At 54.3% G+C, this 7,500-nt stretch overlaps 3 non-coding genes across 3 annotated transcripts in view; all 3 read left to right on the top strand.

The window, feature by feature from the left end:
• The first annotated feature begins 4,058 nt into the window (after window positions 1–4,058).
• On the top strand, window positions 4,059–5,951 carry LOC126305302 (small subunit ribosomal RNA). Its single transcript, XR_007553370.1, has one exon. It is a non-coding gene; the product is annotated as a small subunit ribosomal RNA (ribosomal RNA).
• A 361-nt stretch (window positions 5,952–6,312) lies between these two features.
• LOC126305408 (5.8S ribosomal RNA) lies at window positions 6,313–6,467 on the top strand. Its single transcript, XR_007553466.1, has one exon. It is a non-coding gene; the product is annotated as a 5.8S ribosomal RNA (ribosomal RNA).
• Window positions 6,468–6,655: 188 nt separating this feature from the next.
• Window positions 6,656–7,500, top strand: part of LOC126305389 (large subunit ribosomal RNA) — a 4,222-nt gene continuing 3,377 nt past the window's right edge. Inside the window, exon 1 of the ribosomal RNA XR_007553449.1 lies at window positions 6,656–7,500. This exon is cut by the window's right edge and continues 3,377 nt beyond it. This is a non-coding gene — a ribosomal RNA (large subunit ribosomal RNA).

The raw sequence follows: 7,500 nt of genomic DNA, 5'->3' as shown, positions 1-7,500 counted from the left end.
TCAAGTATGCCAAATTCCCGCTGTCCCTATACATGCAGTAAGTTCGTCGTGGGCGCTGGCCGGCAGGCCGCGAGACCTGACGCCCGGCGGCAAAGAGTGCTCCTCTGAGGATATAGATGTTCCGTTCCGCCGCATAATGGTGACGGTGACCGCTGCCTGCGGTGGCAACGCTGGGCAGAGTCGATACTCGCTGTGTGGTGGAAGGTAAACATTATGCGGTACATCAGTACTTTCCTAATAGTTCGGTCGTCTCACGGCACTGCTTAGTAAATGATGCAAGGCCACATATAGATGATTTATGCGAATGTCCCTATACGTGCTGTAAGACTGGGCACACAACGTGAATCGCACGTCAGCCAGACACTCGAACATGCACCACTCTCGGCCTGCAACGGAGACACACAATACGTAAACATCTGGAATGCGACAATGTCGAGTGCATCCTCTCTGCGACATTGCACCGTCGACACTATGATAACCAGAGCAGTAGGTCCACCTATAAAAGCACAATACCCCACTCCTCCGACAACTACCATTGCTCAGATAAACCAACACACATCCTACACAGAGGGGCACCAAATATCACCCCCCGCCCTCGTGTTATACCACATGAAAAATAACACGCGATCTAGTGTCAGACCCGCCAGCCTCTTGCTACAAGCATCGAACCGACGTGACGTATCTGACGGTGACTCAGGCATCCGCGTACTGCCACCACTATCCACCCCCCCCCCCTCTCTCTGCCCCCTTCCCACACAATACCAAATGTAACCAACTTTATCGCTTAACCTAACTGTGGCTGTACCACATTATCGCTTAACCTAACTGTGGCTGTACCACATTATCGCTTAACCTAACTGTGGCTGTACCACATTATCGCTTAACCTAACTGTGGCTGTACCACATTATCGCTTAACCTAACTGTGGCTGTACCACATTATCGCTTAACCTAACTGTGGCTGTACCACATTATCGCTTAACCTAACTGTGGCTGTACCACATTATCGCTTAACCTAACTGTGGCTGTACCACATTATCGCTTAACCTAACTGTGGCTGTACCACATTATCGCTTAACCTAACTGTGGCTGTACCACATTATCGCTTAACCTAACTGTGGCTGTACCACATTATCGCTTAACCTAACTGTGGCTGTACCACATTATCGCTTAACCTAACTGTGGCTGTACCACATTATCGCTTAACCTAACTGTGGCTGTACCACATTATCGCTTAACCTAACTCTGGTTGTACCACATTATCCCTTAACCTAACTCAAGTTGACCCTTAACCTAACTCAAGTTGTCCCTTAACCTAACTCAAGTTGTCCCTTAACCTAACTCAAGTTGTCCCTTAACCTAACTCAAGTTGTCCCTTAACCTAACTCAAGTTGACCCTTAACCTAACTCAAGTTGTCCCTTAACCTAACTCAAGTTGTCCCTTAACCTAACTCAAGTTGTCCCTTAACCTAACTCAAGTTGTCCCTTAACCTAACTCAAGTTGTCCCTTAACCTAACTCAAGTTGTCCCTTAACCTAACTCAAGTTGTCCCTTAACCTAACTCAAGTTGTCCCTTAACCTAACTCAAGTTGTCCCTTAACCTAACTCAATTTGTCCCTTAACCTAACTCAATTTGTCCCTTAACCTAACTCAATTTGTCCCTTAACCTAACTCAATTTGTCCCTTAACCTAACTCAATTTGTCCCTTAACCTAACTCAATTTGTCCCTTAACCTAACCCACGTTGTCCCTTAACCTAACTCAATTTGTCCCTTAACCTAACTCAATTTGTCCCTTAACCTAACTCAATTTGTCCCTTAACCTAACTCAATTTGTCCCTTAACCTAACCCACGTTGTCCCTTAACCTAACTCAATTTGTCCCTTAACCTAACCCACGTTGTCCCTTAACCTAACCCACGTTGTCCCTTAACCTAACCCACGTTGTCCCTTAACCTAACCCACGTTGTCCCTTAACCTAACCCACGTTGTCCCTTAACCTAACCCACGTTGTCCCTTAACCTAACCCACGTTGTCCCTTAACCTAACCCACGTTGTCCCTTAACCTAACCCACGTTGTCCCTTAACCTAACCCACGTTGTCCCTTAACCTAACCCACGTTGTCCCTTAACCTAACCCACGTTGTCCCTTAACCTAACCCACGTTGTCCCTTAACCTAACCCACGTTGTCCCTTAACCTAACCCACGTTGTCCCTTAACCTAACCCACGTTGTCCCTTTGCCTAACATAGTTCACTGCTCGGAATCTCTGGTGTCGTTGTTATCCTCATGTAGATGTCTTGCGAGTGTTGCTTACTTTCCACATATTCCCGCTATCCACTGTCAATTGTACTGCAATAGGACTATATCGCCGCCCCCCCCCCCCTCTGTCCCCCTCTTTGTGTCTCTGTCCTCTCAAGCTGGTCGGTCTGGCGTTTGAGTGTTAAATGAGCCTCGCAGCTGTTCAGTTGCATTCAGATGTCGACGCCCTCAGTGTACGTCGTGGTATGGTCTGTGTCCATTGTCCGCTGATGTCGTACGCGTAACCCACACGCTGTACCGATCATCGGTCGTTACGTACAGAGTGAAGTAGTGTGATACGTGTGACCGTACGCTGGCTGTGCCCAACGGTGTCGAATCTCAATTTCCATATGTTGTGCTCGATGCTACTTGTCTCGTCTCCCAATAACAGCTAGGTTGCACTGTGGTACGCCGTAGAGGCGTGTGGGAGGAACGTACGAACGCATTGTATGTCACCCTGGGTCGCTGGGGGTGGTGGTGCGGTGAGTCAGGTCAGGTCAGGTCAGGTCAGGTCAGGTCAGCGTGAGCCGTCTGATGTAGTGACGCGTGTATTCCGACTTTGTCGTATTGCCTCACACAAAGTGCTACCCTGGTGGACCGCGTTCCATATCTGGGACATGCCGCAGATGCCGGTTGACAGTGGATCGCGGAAGGGACATCGCATACGTGCGCGGGCCACCTTCCACGTGTTCTCTTCTGCACATGTCGCAGTGTGTATGTGGTCTGATGTAGCGTGTCGTGACACATGACATCCTGGCATGCAAGAATTGTTGAATTCGCAAATGTAGGTGGACATCTACGTTTACTGCCCAAGATACGCAAATGAACTGGAAATCCGTTGTTGAGCGGTTGTTCACGCTGGAGGTGAATCTGTGATGGCGACGATCGGTACAGCTATTAACCGGTTGTTTCAGCGGTACCCGCCACATCCACACACGTGACTAGGTCCATGTGGGTATGAAGCGATACGCGGCGGTGGCTTGGTGGGACTGTTCCCGGCCGGTGAAGGGGGGCCGCCCGGCGTGTTGGCCGCGCGCTGCGTGGGCGCACGCGCAACAGGCGGCTGGTGGGGGGCGCCGAGTGGCAGGAGCGCCAGCCGACGGGCCCGGCAGGCGGTGCAGCTACGCTGCGGCGCACCCTGCACGCGGCGCCTGGCGGCCAAAGTTGGTTCAGCCGAGCCCGGTGCGAAGCGCGGTGGACATCTGCAGTGTGCTGGTCTGATTGAGGACTGTGTGCGTTGAGGATGCGCCGCCGCCTGGCACTCGGCGCCGCGACGCCGTCTGCTGCTCGGTCGCCCCAGCGGTTCTCGCAGGTGGTTTGTATCGCAGTTGTGCGGACGTGTTGGCGCGTGCGCTGTGCTGGGAGAGTTCGCTTCTGCACCCAAGTGGGGCTTTGCCCTTGTGTGGCGCTGGCGTTGGAGCTGCCGGTCACCATAGGTGGCGCGTGTTGTCTCCCGCCGGCAATGCCACGACAGCACGCTCCCGGGCCTCTGTCGGCAGCGGCAAGCTCAGTTGGGAGCAAGGGTGTTCGCACTAAAACCGTCTACTCGCCTAACTCCGGGCGATTGCGCCTCTCTCGAAACCGACCAAGTACCTAGGACGGCGCTGCGCGCCGCCGGGACCTGAGAGGGTTTCGAGGTGTATCGTGCAGGGGAGCTCGGCCTCCTCCTGTTTGCAGAATAATTGAGCGGACGCTTGCGTGTTCGCGCGGGCCCCCGGGACACACTCCCGGGCGGCCGGCTGCTCAGCTCTAGTTGACGCAGCTCCCTGGTTGATCCTGCCAGTAGTCATATGCTTGTCTCAAAGATTAAGCCATGCATGTCTCAGTACAAGCCGCATTAAGGTGAAACCGCGAATGGCTCATTAAATCAGTTATGGTTCCTTAGATCGTACCCACGTTACTTGGATAACTGTGGTAATTCTAGAGCTAATACATGCAAACAGAGTCCCGACCAGAGATGGAAGGGACGCTTTTATTAGATCAAAACCAATCGGATTGGCTTGTCTGGTCCGTTTGCCTTGGTGACTCTGAATAACTTTGGGCTGATCGCACGGTCCTCGTACCGGCGACGCATCTTTCAAATGTCTGCCTTATCAACTGTCGATGGTAGGTTCTGCGCCTACCATGGTTGTAACGGGTAACGGGGAATCAGGGTTCGATTCCGGAGAGGGAGCCTGAGAAACGGCTACCACATCCAAGGAAGGCAGCAGGCGCGCAAATTACCCACTCCCGGCACGGGGAGGTAGTGACGAAAAATAACGATACGGGACTCATCCGAGGCCCCGTAATCGGAATGAGTACACTTTAAATCCTTTAACGAGTATCTATTGGAGGGCAAGTCTGGTGCCAGCAGCCGCGGTAATTCCAGCTCCAATAGCGTATATTAAAGTTGTTGCGGTTAAAAAGCTCGTAGTTGGATTTGTGTCCCACGCTGTTGGTTCACCGCCCGTCGGTGTTTAACTGGCATGTATCGTGGGACGTCCTGCCGGTGGGGCGAGCCGAAGGGGTGCTTTCGCGTCCCGAGGCGGACCCCGTTTAAATCCTACCAGGGTGCTCTTTGTTGAGTGTCTCGGTGGGCCGGCACGTTTACTTTGAACAAATTAGAGTGCTTAAAGCAGGCAAGCCCGCCTGAATACTGTGTGCATGGAATAATGGAATAGGACCTCGGTTCTATTTTGTTGGTTTTCGGAACCCGAGGTAATGATTAATAGGGACAGGCGGGGGCATTCGTATTGCGACGTTAGAGGTGAAATTCTTGGATCGTCGCAAGACGAACAGAAGCGAAAGCATTTGCCAAGTATGTTTTCATTAATCAAGAACGAAAGTTAGAGGTTCGAAGGCGATCAGATACCGCCCTAGTTCTAACCATAAACGATGCCAGCCAGCGATCCGCCGCAGTTCCTCCGATGACTCGGCGGGCAGCCTCCGGGAAACCAAAGCTTTTGGGTTCCGGGGGAAGTATGGTTGCAAAGCTGAAACTTAAAGGAATTGACGGAAGGGCACCACCAGGAGTGGAGCCTGCGGCTTAATTTGACTCAACACGGGAAACCTCACCAGGCCCGGACACCGGAAGGATTGACAGATTGATAGCTCTTTCTTGATTCGGTGGGTGGTGGTGCATGGCCGTTCTTAGTTGGTGGAGCGATTTGTCTGGTTAATTCCGATAACGAACGAGACTCTAGCCTGCTAACTAGTCGCGTGACATCCTTCGTGCTGTCAGCGATTACTTTTCTTCTTAGAGGGACAGGCGGCTTCTAGCCGCACGAGATTGAGCAATAACAGGTCTGTGATGCCCTTAGATGTTCTGGGCCGCACGCGCGCTACACTGAAGGAATCAGCGTGTCTTCCTAGGCCGAAAGGTCGGGGTAACCCGCTGAACCTCCTTCGTGCTAGGGATTGGGGCTTGCAATTGTTCCCCATGAACGAGGAATTCCCAGTAAGCGCGAGTCATAAGCTCGCGTTGATTACGTCCCTGCCCTTTGTACACACCGCCCGTCGCTACTACCGATTGAATGATTTAGTGAGGTCTTCGGACTGGTACGCGGCATCGACTCTGTCGTTGCCGATGCTACCGGAAAGATGACCAAACTTGATCATTTAGAGGAAGTAAAAGTCGTAACAAGGTTTCCGTAGGTGAACCTGCGGAAGGATCATTACCGACTAGACTGCATGTCTTTCGATGTGCGTGTCGTGTCGCGCAACACGCTACCTGTACGGCAGTGGCCGTGCGCCGCGTGCGGAACCACGCGTGCCTCTCAAAACTAGCGGAAGTGTTGTTGTTGTGTGGTACGAGCGCTGAAGCTCTGGAGCGGCTGGCCTGCGGTACCTGGCGCCTGGCGCCGGTTTTGAATGACGTTCGCCCGAGTGCCTGTCCGCTCCGGTGTGGAGCCGTACGACGCCCATCGGCTGTGAGGCCGTTGGACACAAAAAAATAGTGGAACAGGGGCCGTCAGACGCCTCAGTCCCGCAAATGCTACTGTCTTGAAAGAGACAGTGGGAGACTGAAAAGGAAAAGATCACCCAGGACGGTGGATCACTCGGCTCGTGGGTCGATGAAGAACGCAGCAAATTGCGCGTCGACATGTGAACTGCAGGACACATGAACATCGACGTTTCGAACGCACATTGCGGTCCATGGATTCCGTTCCCGGGCCACGTCTGGCTGAGGGTCGGCTACGTATACTGAAGCGCGCGGCGTTTGTCCCGCTTCGGAGACGTGGGAGTGTCGTGGTCGCCTGTGTGGCCGGCCGCGTCTCCTTAAACGTGCGATGCGCGCCCGTCGCCTGGCGGTTCGCATACCGGTACTTTCTCGGTAGCGTGCACAGCCGGCTGGCGGTGTGGCGTGCGACACCTCGTACAACGACCTCAGAGCAGGCGAGACTACCCGCTGAATTTAAGCATATTACTAAGCGGAGGAAAAGAAACTAACAAGGATTCCCCCAGTAGCGGCGAGCGAACAGGGAAGAGTCCAGCACCGAACCCCGCAGGCTGCCGCCTGTCGTGGCATGTGGTGTTTGGGAGGGTCCACTACCCCGACGCCTCGCGCCGAGCCCAAGTCCAACTTGAATGAGGCCACGGCCCGTAGAGGGTGCCAGGCCCGTAGCGGCCGGTGCGAGCGTCGGCGGGACCTCTCCTTCGAGTCGGGTTGCTTGAGAGTGCAGCTCCAAGTGGGTGGTAAACTCCATCTGAGACTAAATATGACCACGAGACCGATAGCGAACAAGTACCGTGAGGGAAAGTTGAAAAGAACTTTGAAGAGAGAGTTCAAAAGTACGTGAAACCGTTCTGGGGTAAACGTGAGAAGTCCGAAAGGTCGAACGGGTGAGATTCACGCCCATCCGGCCACTGGCCCCCGCCCTCGGCAGATGGGGCCGGCCGCCCGCGCGGAGCAATCCGCGGCGGGGTCGTGTCCGGTTGCCTTTCCACTCGCCGCGGGGTGGGGCCGTTCCGGTGTGCGGTGGGCCGCACTTCTCCCCTAGTAGGACGTCGCGACCCGCTGGGTGCCGGCCTACGGCCCGGGTGCGCAGCCTGTCCTTCCGCGGGCCTCGGTTCGCGTCTGTTGGGCAGAGCCCCGGTGTCCTGGCTGGCTGCTCGGCGGTATATCTGGAGGAGTCGATTCGCCCCTTTGGGCGCTCGGGCTCCCGGCAAGCGCGCGCGGTTCTTCCCGGATGACGGACCTACCTGGCCCGGCCCCGGACCCGCGCC

This window comes from Schistocerca gregaria, unplaced genomic scaffold (genome assembly GCF_023897955.1).
Source record: "Schistocerca gregaria isolate iqSchGreg1 unplaced genomic scaffold, iqSchGreg1.2 ptg000310l, whole genome shotgun sequence".
In the NCBI taxonomy this organism is placed as follows: Eukaryota; Metazoa; Arthropoda; class Insecta; order Orthoptera; family Acrididae; genus Schistocerca; species Schistocerca gregaria.
Note: the sequence above shows the minus strand (reverse complement) of the source record. Positions and strands in the feature narration are given on the sequence as shown.